Source organism: Peromyscus maniculatus, chromosome 14, assembly GCF_049852395.1.
Source record: "Peromyscus maniculatus bairdii isolate BWxNUB_F1_BW_parent chromosome 14, HU_Pman_BW_mat_3.1, whole genome shotgun sequence".
Taxonomy (NCBI): domain Eukaryota; kingdom Metazoa; phylum Chordata; class Mammalia; order Rodentia; family Cricetidae; genus Peromyscus; species Peromyscus maniculatus.
In genome coordinates, this window is record NC_134865.1 from 9575677 (window position 1) to 9590058 (window position 14382).

Below are 14382 nucleotides of genomic sequence, written 5' to 3' on the forward strand. Positions count from 1 at the left end.
TTCATGTCTACAGCAAGCCATTTTAATACTGCACTTTCAAAGATCTGGGTGAACATTGTGGAGTCCTGGATCTCATGGAACCTCTAGTCTCTCAAATTAACAGGAAATTTCACTGTATTGTAGAGCTGCAAACAACCCCCATTTCATTGGTAGTCTAGCCTAGGATGCCACAGAAACATGGAGGGAATCAACCCTGCAAGTTACAAACTCACAGTGACCTATATTTTCTATTATGTTGCATATTGTGCAGGTCTGACATTCATAAGCTGGACATGAACACAAGGTAGTCAATGACTCAGCTAGAAGCAAAGTCCAAGCTTCCTGAAGGAACTTTTCCCACAGAAATACTCACAAACCTGTCAGAAATAGTAAACATGACTCACTTGTGCAAGCTTTAAAAACTATTACAACTATTTACAACCTCAAATGCTTCCATATTGATGATGACTTCAAGTATATACTGAATGTGTGACCTAATTTCTTCAGTATGCTTTACCTCTTCTCACTTGTTCTTTCTCCCCCTCTTGCTTTTATTCTCATTACTTTCCTTCCTCCTTTCCCTCTCCATGATGTATGTGTGTATGTATGTCTATTTTCTACTATATTAAATTAACCAAGTTTAATTCCACATAATATTAATAATAATAATTCACCCTCCCATTAAAATAAATTTTAGAATCCCCGTTGAAACCATCAGGACTGTAGAACCAGTCATAAACATGTCAAAAACACTACTTCTCAGAGTCTGGGATATTGTGATATGCACAGACTCAGTTCTGTAGTTGACGACTCAAAGATTCAGTCATTAAAACTCTAAGATAAAATTTAGAAAACTCAGTAGAACTACACTAACAATACTATTTTATCAAACTTTTAAGCAGTATCATAATTTTTTCTCTCTAAAAGTTATTATGGCTTTCAGAATACGTATTTTACTTACTATTGTGACAAAGATTTCCAAATTCTTTATATGTGTGTGTGTAAATATATATGTAAATATATATATGTATATATATATATATATATATATAATAAATTCGTGATACTTCAAACTTATTATTTAATTTACTTAACAAGATGAAAACTTTGGAAAAATGTTTACTGTATATTACATTTTTCTTAGAGGAAGTATTTTTCTGTTAATATGTAAATAGTAATAATAGAAATGAATACCTCCTTCAGAAATGTAAAAGCATCTCACGATCTTATTTCCAAGGTTTTCATTCACATCGAATTAAGTATACAGCTCAGAATTCAAGAAGATTTAGGTGAAACATAATATTCAGTGTTCATTAATTTTTTGAAAGACCTTATGGAACCCAGTATCAACATCCTAAGAATCCAATCACTTTGTTAAATTACTACTGTGATGGTTGGTTTTGTCAACTTGACACCAATCTACTTGTGTCTGGAGAAACAAATCTCAATTAAGGAATTGCCCCTGTCACTTCCTAGAGTCATGCCCTTAAGGTCACATTGGTGGGGTAACTGCTTTCTGATAGTCATACAATTGAATGTCCCAACATGAATGTGCCATTCACAGAAGGTGGACCTGGGGCAGCAAACAAGTCTGTGGCTCTCCTTCCTGACCTCTGCTTCAGCCCCTGCGTCCATGTCCCTACCTTGAGTTCCCGCTCTGAATTCTCTTAGTGATGGCTTATGACCTGGGTGATGCAAGATGAAATAAACCCTTTTCTCTCCAGGTTTATTTTGGTTAAAGTTTTATCATAGCAAGAGACAGAAAACTAGGATAAACCATCCATCAGTATGTATGAAGCCATTCCAGGGTTTTTTGTTTTGTTTTTTTGTTTTTGTTTTTGTACTGCAAAGTTTCCTAAGTTGTACTAGTTCATTTAAATAGATACACATTAATGCTGTAATAATACTAATATGAACTAATACTACAACCATATTAGAACTCAGACGAAGCCCCAGTGGAAGCAATACAAGACCAAATCGTTTCGTCTGCTTGTTGTCACATCTCAGTCAACTGTCAGGTCTATTCTAAATAGACAGATGTTTCATTGACAGGAGACAATAAAGATCTACTTTGGAGTAATTCCCCTCTCTTTTGATGTCTAGTCCTCAGTGACATAATCCTGTCAAATAGACCCAATCATCAAAATCATAAGATTGACAGTATTAACTTTTTCTGAGATAAACACATGGCTGTCCAGATGTACATCAGGCTGTTATAAACACACTTCCAATTGTCAATGAGTAAAGATTGAGATGTAGCTCACTTAAAATTGTTCTTGATGGGAATAATGACATTACTATTTTTTTTTTCATTTTAAGAAACCTATCACTGACTATGAATATATGTTTTCCTGATACTTTCTATGTAAAAGCATTTAAAATTTTTATTTTGTCTATTTAGTGGTTACTAAATCCAATGTGGGTATCTCTATCATTATTATTCTGTAAAAAGTTATCAACCTTTACTTACATGTGTTCTTACAAAACACATGGGAATAGTGAGCCCAGAGACACCTGCCTCTTCAAACCTTACCCTTATTCTCTATGTAAAATTTTTGCTATAGACTAGTGCGTAAACTGTGTGTCTCAATGGGCCACACTACAGCTTCCAAGACAAGATTGTTCTTTTTGTTTGTTTGTTTGTTTGTGTTTTTGATTTATTTTCTTGATTTTGTTTGGTTTTTGGTTTTTCTTTTACCTTTGGTTTTGATGGAGGGATTGGAAGGGCACAAGATAGATACAAGAGACTGGGAGATAAGTGGTACTGGAATGCATGATGCAAAATCTACGAGGAATCAATAAAAGTTATTAATTAATTAATTAATTAATTAAATAAAAGTCCTTGCACCTACTGTCACGAAGCACCACCTCTGTACCAGATGTATTGACAATGGACAAAGAAAATTGCTCTAATGTATCTTCTTACTGCTTTGTATAAAACTATTGATTTAAAAAATACCACCCAAATCTTAATGTATAAGCTAGTTGGAGAAAAAAAATCAAAATTTTTACAGATTGCAGTCTTGGTCTGTCCAGTTCTTTGCTTGTTTGTTTGCTTGCTTGATGCCTTTTATTTTGCTATTTTCTTTCTATTTTTGAATTTTTTTCTTTTAGTGAAAATAGATTTTTTTCACCCTATATATTCTGATTATGGTTTCCTTACCTCCTATTACTTACCTCCTTCCAACCTTCCCTCCCATCCAAATCCTTTCTGTCTGTGCTTAGAAAAGAGATAGATGAGGAAAAATAAAATAAAATAATATAAAATAAAATAAAAACAAATCAGAATAGAACAAAACAACCAAAAAAAAAGGCAAAGAAAAAGCATAAGAAACACATATAGACATAGAGACACACACATTTGAAAACACAGGAATCCCATAAAAACACAAAACTGGAAGCCATGACATCTAAGTAAAGGCCCTGTAAGATTAAAACAAAAAAACAAAAAACAAAAACAACCAAACATAAAAGCAAAACAAAACAAAAACTAACAATATTATGAAACAAAAAGCAAAGAAGATGCTTTTGAGTTCATTTTGTGTTGGGAAGCTACTGCTTGCCACGGGGTTTACCTTTAAGAGTTATGTGTTTCCCCTTAGAGAAAACTAAGTTTTCATTTGTAAATGGATATCAACTGAAGATACCTTCTGAGTTAGAGGTGAAATCATGCACTCACTTTTTCTTTCACTCTAAGACCACATCTGGTACAGACCCTTGTATGCCCTGTGCATGCTGCCTCAGTCTCTGTGAGTACATATGTATATCAGCCCTGTTCTTTCTAGACCTTTATTCATTGTTGTCCTCCATCCCCTCTGGCTCTTATGTTCTTTTTTTTCCTCTTCCATGAAGTTCCCTGAGTTCTGAGGGGAGGGATTTAGCGGAACCATCCCTTTTAGAGATGAATATTCCAAAGTCTCTCACTCATTGTGTACTGTCTGGTTGTAGGTCTCTTTATTTGCTTTCATGTGCTGCTGGAGGAAGTTTCTCTGATGATAACTGGGACAGACATGGATCTATGAGTATAGAAGAATCTCATTAAGAGTTATTTTATTGCTATGTTCCTTTAGTAGAACAGTAGTTTTTCATTTTCCCCAAACTCCCTGGCCTATATAGTCTCATGTTCTTGGCCAGAATTGGTATGGGTTTCATCTCATAGAGTGGGCTATAACTCAAATTGGATATTGGTTGGTTACTCCCACAAACTTTGTGCCACTATTGCATTGATATAATTTTTTGGTAAGTCACCACTATAGAATGAAGGGTATGTGGTTGGGTTGGCATTTACCTTTCTCATTTGGTTGCATGCAGAGTACTGCCGGTACTATGAATACCAGCTTTAAGCAGGCACAAGTTGAACTGAATTCCCCATTGTCAATAAATTGTATAGGTGTAGTCTTCAGCAATAGGTCCATACCAGAAGTTTGTGGAGGGCCACCAGTAAACTTGGCAATAGCCTGGATTGTGAACATCCTAAGCTTTTGTGTTTTTCAATATCACGTATCTTTTTCCATATAGGGCATTTCCTCCTATTAGATATGTTAAGATTATGAAAATTGTTTTTTTCATTCTTATATGGCATATTATATTATGAGCACTACATCTAAGACTACTTACTAGAACTCTCTAGGCAAAATAGCAAATAAAAATCTAATATTTTTCCTAACAGTGGATCTTAGATATTCCTGGCATCATTAATATGCCAAAGGATGTAGAGATGGCAATCCTAATATATGTCTTTGTAGTTCTCCAGCCAGACTTTTCAGCAGAAGCTGAATAAACTGGAAAGAATGGTTATAAAATTTCACAGACTCAGAAAAGTAGATATGATGGTAAACACTGCTTATTGTTAGAACAGACTTAAAAGGCTGTAGCTATATCACAAGTAACCATAAATATGGTAGATTTACTTTGCTTCAATTTCCATTAGAGAAATAATTAGAATGTATTTTTAGGCCATTAATGGTATTTAGCTTTCTCCCTTAGACCTCTAATAATATTTTATCAGTATCTATCTAATAGTACAAGATCTCATGGACTAAATTATCTAAGCTTCTCACAGAAAACAAGATTTGAAATATGTTAACTGTACAGGTCCAGTGTGCTGAAGAATATTCCAGAAGCATAATAACACCATCCTAGGAGACTCAGGCACCTGCTATTTCTGTGAAGTTTTATGGATCTGTTTATTGACATGAGTTAATATTCTTTTCTACTAGAATGTAAATTTCAACTTCTTTCATCTCTTATCACAATAACTCTGACATGTGTGCTTAAAGTTGCAGATCCTTATTAGACATTTGTATGTGTAGTCTTCCTCCTTTTACACACTCAAGAACATATTTTTTCTGTATCCACTCTATAATGTCTACATTTTCTTGCAAAACTAAATGACCCACAAAGGGGTGAGTACATGGAATATAATAAATACTTAAGATTGTTTAAGGAAATGTTTAAATATTATTCTGATAATATTTTTCTAGTGAGTAGATTAAGCATTGACCTTGTCACCACCAAGTGGTATATACTTAATTTATTTTATTTGTATTGTTAATAAGCACACAAGTGAACTTTTTATGGTTCAATTTTAGAGCAAGTATAAAAGAACATGGGAATCAAATGTATGGTCTTTTCAGGGGCTAATTGTATTCTAATATCAGATATTATTGATGTAAAAGGATATTGTCTGTTTTTGGCAAAAGTGAGATTATCTTTGTTAGAATTGTAATCCAAAACTCCTAAAAAGGGCTGTTCAAACTTTTGCATATGTATTTCATGATGAAAATACTTAAAGCGTTCATTAAAGATACGTTTTTTTTTTTTTTTTAAACTGGCTTCCTGGAGTTGCTTTACCTACTAATACTGTATTCATCTGACCATCTCTTGGCCTTTACTTCTCTGGAGAACAGGGGAATCTGTGGCTATTATGTTGAACTGAATGGTGTTGTAAAAAAAAAAAAAGTGACTAGAAAAAAAAAATGTACCAGAAGCTGTAATATTACATACACACATTTTATTGTGTGGATTTCACTCACATCATTTTCTGTACTATTTCATATATTACTGACTGACTGAAAATATTCCCTACTATTTTCCCAATCATTTATAATTGTTAGACTTTGTTTTTTTTTTGTTTTTTGAGACAGAGTTTCTCTGTGTAGTTTTGATGTCTGTCCTGGATCTCGCTCAGTAGAACAAGCTGGCCTTGAACTCACAGAGATCGGCCTGGCTCTGCCTCCCAAGTGCTGGGATTAAACGCATGTCCCACCACCACCCGGCTATTATTACTAGACTTTTAAATATTTCTTGTAATTATTGTTCTGGGGAGTCTTCTTCTTCTTCTTCTTCTTCTTCTTCTTCTTCTTCTTCTTCTTCTTCTTCTTCTTCTTCTTCTTCTTCTTCTCCTCCTCCTCCTCCTCCTCCTCCTCCTCCTCCTCCTCCTCCTCCTCCTCCTCCTCTTTCTCCTCCTCCCCCACCTCCTCCTCCTGCTCCTCCTTTCCCTTCTTGTTATTCTTTTTATTTTATTTTTCATATTGTAGATTGGACCAAGATCTCATATAAGCACAGCAAGTACTCTGTGATCAGCCACTAGCAGTCAGTTTGCATTTATGAATTAATTGCATCAAATAGAAAAAAATGATTATACATAAATATGTTGATTCATGATTTTTTTATATTTCATGTTATTACATCAAGATATATTTTTACTAAATGGAATTACACAAATTTGAGCTATAGCACTATGGCATTGTCAATAATATAAGCAAGGATGTGTCATCTTGAAAATATTTTCTTTGACAAAATTACTAGAACAATATTCTCAGTTTTTAATTAAATGAAGCAAGGTATCTAAAGCAAATGATACATATAGAACACATTGTAATTTGATAAGTAGTTTATAAATTGTTAAAATATGTTGTTAGTCAGTTAGTATATTAAGACATCATGTAAAATAAATGATGTGAAATAGAGCCTATGAAACAAAGGATATGTAGTTAATAGCTGGCTGCCAGAGATGGAGAACTTAACTATGAAATTCACAAAAGGCCAGAATATATAGTCTGTACAATAACCAACTGTCTTATTAAATAAGAAACACAGAACCAATGTAAAGAAGAAAGACAAGAGGTGAGAGCTCAGAGCTAAAATCTTACCCTTCCTCCTGTGGTGGTCCTACTTCTCCGAAAGAGAGCTACTTCCTGTGTGTTTGTCTTTAATATAGTCTTTCTGTTCTGCCTTCTCATTGGTTGTAAACCCAAACACATGACTGCCTCGTCACTGCCTATATGTATGGCCCTCCAGGTCTTAAAGGTCTTAAATGCTGGCTGTATCCCTGAACACACAGAGACTTACTTAGCTCTGCCTACCAAGTGCTGGGATTATAAGTGTATGCCACCACTGCCATGCTCTTGCTATGGCTCTAATAGTTCTGACCCCTGGGCAACTTTATTTATTAACATACAATTAAAATCACATTTCAGTACAAATAAAATATCACCATAAATATTTATGTCTATTATGTTACCATTAGAGATAAATTGTCATTACATTTTTCTGTTCTATCCTGAAAGTACAATTGTATAGCAAAATAACCTAGGCAAAATGTGAGTTAATAAATGCAAGTTTAGCAAAAATATCCCAACAGTAATTGCAATGCTTCATAGTTGGCTCCAAACTCAGTGATCTTGTTCAACAAATGTCCACAAGTATTCTTCTGTGCTGACATGAAATAAATCAATTTGATTCAAAGGATTGATATGCAAAAAGAGTGAAACAAATTCTGCTTCTTAATGGTACACTCCTATTGTCTTAATTTCTATTTGATATCACTCTGAAATGTTTCAATAGATATAAATTAATACTAGCTGAAATTCATCCAGAGACCCCCAAATCTGTTCTAACATGGATATATAACATAAATGAAGATAGGAAAATACCTACACAAATAAAACCTGTTAATTGTTGTATGGATTGGTAGTCCCCAAGAGTATATCCCAAGTCTGTTTGATATCACTGGACTTGCTATTACAGTGAGCATTCTGAATGGGATAAATGATGGTTGTAATTACGTGGCGTCAGATGGCTCTCCCATGACTATACATCTACAAAACCTTTTGCAGGTTGTTTATTACAATCAAATTTGCAATAATTTAGATTCATATGAGGGAATGCCCTTTGTTATTTTAACAAGAAAAATAAGAAGAAACTCATTTCGTCATTTAAAAGATGTTTTTGGTCAAACATGTATTTAAAATTAATAGACATAAAATGTAATCCATATCATAACATGACAATATAATAATTACTTTTAACTTACTGATATTCATTTTCTAAGTATTTAGAATTTGTAACAAAAAGTAAAGCTGAAATATTAATCTTTAAATGATTTCAAAGTACCTACCTTGTTAATGCATAAATAGGTGTAGTCATGTGGTTAGGCTAACTTATGCATATTATAGTTAAATCTCAAGTCATACATTAATTTTTCATTTTTGCAGTTGGGACTTGTTAGATTTGGATTGATCAAAGTGATGTAAAATGAAGACAGAGGAGACCAACCTCCTGAGGAGCAGATTGTCCTTTAATCTGGACAGTCAAGGGCAGCATCATCTCAAGAAAGTGGAGACAGTACTGAGTCATGGAGACTTGCAGGTTTTATAGGATAGAAAAGAGAACTGGATGGATGGAAGATTTCAACTGTAAGACACACCAATCAAGGTTGGTATGCTGATCTTCTTGGGAGCTTCCCAGATACCTACATCCCAAAGAAGGTGTTAACATGTCTAATCCTGTCTGCAGTTTCTCAGCTTACCTCAGGTTATTGGATTACTAACCTTTTATGATACATAATGTGAATCAAAATTATTCTTATTCTATTTTGGAATATGTCTTCTTTCATAGTAATTTTGGCATTAATTATATCAGTATTTAATCATCTTGTATTCATTATATCTGATTACATATGTAGCAAATGTTTCTATGATTTTAATATTACTAAGTAGCTGGAAGATATGATCAAGAATTATAAAATATGCATATGTAATTTGTATTCCTTTAAATATGCTGTGATTAATTTGCTAAATAGATTTGTCTTTGAAAATCAAAACCCAGAGGCTAGGGACATGGCTCAATGTATAAGAGCACCTCTTATGCAGCTATGCAGAACAAAGTTCAGACATTCCAGCACCCACTTAGAATATGCAGACATGGCCGAGCACACCTGTGGTTGTAGCAAAGGACGATGGAGCAGAAACTTACAGAGCAGAAGCATTCTGAGACTGGTTTAATGCTAGTCTAGCTGAAGAAACATGGAGTCCGTGTGAATGGACAGTCCCTGTAGAGCTGGACAGTTGATGTCCTTCTCGGACCTCCATACCCACTCATGGAGTACACACTCATGCACACATGTTCACTCACTCACATGCACCACACAGACCTACATATACACACAATAACTCTCAAAACATTAGCTCGTATGTGAATTTTATATACCTTGGTTTTAGATTTCCATGAGTAAGAATTTGTATATACAACTTTTCCAGAACTAATGATGCTATCGTTATATCAGAAATACTTAAGAGAACAATGTTATGATAATATTTACAATGTTTTATTATTTTTCAGACACATGAATAGTTTTAATGCTTTGTTAAGGAAATTTGTAATTTCAAAATTTCATAAAGCCATTTTGCTTAACCATTTCCTTGATGTTAGAGAATCCAGTAATTTATTATTATTTGTAATTCTGTGTTAATAAAAAATGCATGCTAGGAAACTGATTTCTAGAAACCTGAATCTATTGAAGAACACCCAAATGACCATTATACTTACTTTAGTGAACTGCTTTGTAATATTTACATTGAATTAGGGAAAACATTGTTATACATAACAAACACATTTATGTGTAATGTTTTCAATGTACTCTGGCCTATCATCCCCAAATATTTGTGTTCCAACCCCTTAATCACCCAAATGACAATGCCAGTAACAATATCCAAAATGGCAGTCTGGGTTCAGCTCAAGCTAGACCCTTGACATGGTAAAACATAAGGATTGCTGGTCGATAGACAAAAGCTTATACTCAGCATTCCTCAGAAACCTGTGCTCTAGGTCTCTACCTGCCAGAAAGAGGTACTTTCCTTATCTCCCCTTGCTTCTTGCAAATGGAGCATCTAGTTCCTTATTAACACATACCCATAACACATACCAAAAGTCCCTAGACTGGTCACGCACACGCACACGCACACACACGCACACGCGCACGCACACATAGCTACTTGCTTTCTTTAAAATCAACAAGGTTTGCATGGACATTTTGCTATCCTCTCTCACTCCCTAGAGGTCTCACCATAGTTTTCGACAAACCAAATGCTATTCTCTTCTACCAAGAGATAGGGACACTAAAGTCCCTCATATTTCCAATAAGGTATATTTCCACCCATGGAGCAACCAGGTTCAGTGGTTTTGCTGTGCCATGGCTTAACAATTTGATTGGTTGTAACTTTTAGACTCACAAAATACTTAGTCATTAGCAAAAAAGAAAAATGAGTTCTGAGGTTTTTCAAGCTTATATTTAAAGAATCAAATGTTAAAAATAATAAGAGGTTGATTCAGTATATAAAGCTAAAAGGCAGTGTTTTAGTTTTAAATTGCCATTTAGTATGAAGACAGGTTCAATAATATATTGAAAATATGCATGTGCCAATATGTTTTCAGCTTTGCGACACACTGAAAAACAATTCAAGTCTGTATTCAAATTGAGTTTATCTCCTCGTAATCTGGCATGATAACTAAGTAAGCAAACAAGTGATATGATTTTAAGCAGAAAGAAGTTCACAACTCTCCCCTTCTCTCTCTCACATCAGTTATAGATGCTAGTTTAGATGAGACACCTGGAAGGCATCTGTGAGGATATGACATGACATCCCAGACCTTTACTTGAGTGAAGAATAAGCATAGACTTGAAACATCAAGAAGAAGATCATTCAGGACAAAGTAACTACAGGCAGAAGCCTTGAGACAATATGTAATTAGTATCAGAGAAACAATGTAATGAACAGAGTAGAATGTCAGAAAAATATAGACATTGAATCTGAGGGTGAGCCAGGTCATTTAGGGCTTGGAAAACAAAGGGATGCTGTTTTTGTTTGTGCTCATTTATATTTTTATTTTTTTATGAGTTTTCTGTGTGTATGCGAGTATGGGGCTCAGTGTCTGTATGTGTTTCTTGTGGTTTTTCTTTGGCTCTTTTCTTTTCCTATTCTGGTTTGTTTGTTTTTCTTCTTCTCCTCCTTCTCCTTCTCCTTCTCCTTCTCCTCCTCCTCCTCCTCCTTCTTCTTCTTCTGTTCTCCTCCTCCTCATCATCATCATACCATTTTAGATATATGTTTTTATTGTATTGAGAGAATGAAAGAACAGGTGTGGATTTGGGTGGGTGGAGAAATGGAGATAATCTGGGAGGTGCTGAGGGACAGGAAACCATAATATGAATATATTATATTTAAAAAGTATATTTTCAATGAAAAAGTATTTTCCCTACTACTGGAAAAAAAGAAAAAAGGGAAAAAAAAAACTTGTCAGAACCTCATAGAATAAATAAGACATGAAAAAGAACAATTTAGACTTGAGAAAATACTTAAATATGTGATGTGGTTGAGACATGAAGATGAAAAATATTATAAAATGGTAGAGTGTCAAGAACTGAACTTCTAGTGCTTCAACTTTTAGAAGCCAGGTAGAAAATACAATAATCTAGTACTAACAAAAACTACAGGGACAGCAGTAAATTGAACACTCTTTTCATTTTCATTCCTGTGTTTATTTGAATAAAATTTTTTGTGCATTCACTCTATTTAATCTGTGTTATCATTCACTAAAGATACAACGTTTGTTCTTGTACTCATGGAGATAATGGGATATCAAAGCACACACAGGAGAATCATGAAGATGCGTTGAAGAAATTTTACATATAAATGGGAAGTACAGAAAAGGATTCTCCACTCATCATAAGGTTAGAAATAAGATATTTATCAAGGATAACAGTTGGATCAATTTCCCAGAGCTTAAGTGAATTAAAGAGTAGAAAACTCTGCTAATCATTAATCAGGGAATCTGAAATTGAAAGGTATGTATGGGATACAGGAACATACTTGAGATTGAAGAGCTTCAGCATTTACAATGTTTAGCACTGGGTGGGACTGTCTAATGATGTTCCTCAATTCTATGGCCACATGCCAGATTGTTAGGCAAGCCATGCCTCATACTTAATATTTACAGGACTTATTTTGTAAACTGTGTGAAATACAGACTATTCGACCACAGTGAACCATGAAATAATTTTAATGGTTAGGTAGTAATCACTAATAGCTTGAGCTAATGGGACTGCAGGGATTAAAATGATAATGAAATCATTAAAATTAAAAATTAAAAAAAAATAAGTACTTAAAAATGATAAAATGTAAAAACTGTAGTGGTATTAAGTTCTATATATAAGTATTTTAATTTTTCCAATTCTTTGGAAATATATAATACAATAACTTCTAACTTAGATAAGACAAGAAAGGGAGAGCAGGGTAGTTATCTTGATTGTGGTCTCATAACCAGTGACTCAAAAAGCCAGGATTCTACTTATATATTTTTGTTACTTTTATGTTATTTAAGCAAAACATCTGACCAAAGCAATTTAAATAAGAATTTGTCTCAAACTTTGAGTATTCAGCCCATCATGACAGGTCATACATGACAGCAGGAAACTAGAACAGCTGGTCACACAGTGTTTACCATGAGGAAGAAAGGAGACCCGTATTCAGCTCTCTTTCGACATTTATATTCAGTCCTAGACTACACCATGCCAGACAGTTTCAGTCACAGTAGGATTACATCTTTCCTTCCTGCTTGTTAACTTGTTGTGGAATTACCTTCATACAGACTCTCAGAGGTGCATATGTATGGTGATTTTTAATGCCATCATGTTGACAATGAAGATTAGTCATCACAAGCTTGTTGTTTTAATTGTACAAAAGAAAATATGTGTAAGTCTTGACATGCTTTGGACATTGTGGCACTGAGGAAGAAGTTGGTGAAAACTAACATGGCACTGTTTTGTTCTATAGAGTGGTGGCATTGCCTTAGATACATGATCAACAATCAAAATTAAGTAATTTCACCTTTTGATTACCATTACTCATGAAATAGTATACATCTTTTTATCTAATTAAAATATTGTGACAGTTTAGAAGTTTCCATTGTAATTCTAGAGATAAGAAAATAATTATAGCATTTTAAAAAGAAAGATCTCAGGTGCTACCAGATTTTAAAATCTTTTAGGTATCAACAAAATGGAGAAACAATAACACTCTTTTGACAATGCTAAATGTATGTACTTAGATAGTGAATCTATTATATAAATCCCATTTCTGTGGCAAGATTGTAATATACCCTACCATATCCAGGAATTTTCAGACCTAGACCTGACACAGAGTATGGGTAGTTTACTAAGCACTTAATGAAAAAGCATTCCATGTCATCTTATCTCTCATACAGCTGAACAAATTTTGGAGTTCAAGAAACTAGAAATATGGCACAGTCTTGCTTTAGATTTTTGTCATTTAAATTAGTCCTATATCAGGGTCTAGAGAGAGTGATGAGAAAGGGGTTATATACTGGCCTGTAAATCAGAGTCATTACTATAAATACATCCACAGAAAATAGCTCTGGGGATAGTTTCTAAGATTTGGCAAAGTGAAACTACAGATATGGGTATTGAATGAGATACACATCCACACTGTCAGGAGAGTTAAACATAATTATTTCAAAGACTTAAGCAATTCTTCCTTGTCTCATTTTCTAGTACTTTTCCAGCTTGTTAGAACTGAAAAGGGGCTTTTCTTTAAGTATCAAATTTAACTTAGCAGTGACCTAGAATTGAGAAATTATGCTTTATGCTTTAGATAAATTACAAGGTCACACTAGACCTCAAAAGTGGCAAATAAATGAGTTTTACTTAACTGCTGTCATTCGGAATGGAGATGCAAAATCAATCATTCCATCTTGCCAAAAAGAATAAGCTGTTGGGTTCTGTATTTAGAACCAAAGAAGATATGTTTGCCTTATTCAAATAAGACAAATTGGAAAGTCTTCTAAATAATCTATTCCTTTGTTCACTGCTAGGGATCTACAGTATACCTTGCACTATTGTTTTCTGATTCCAGTTTCTTAGCTGTTGGGTGTTTTATGTATTTAGCAGCATATAATATTTTATCAAACTTGTATCTATATTCATTATATCTGATGGGCTTGTCTCTGAATTGTAGAGAGAAATCATAAAGGCTATAAATTTCTATCTGAAGCTTATTAAAAACAAAGTTCTATTTTAATTGAAAAACCTGTTCAAAGTTTTGATCT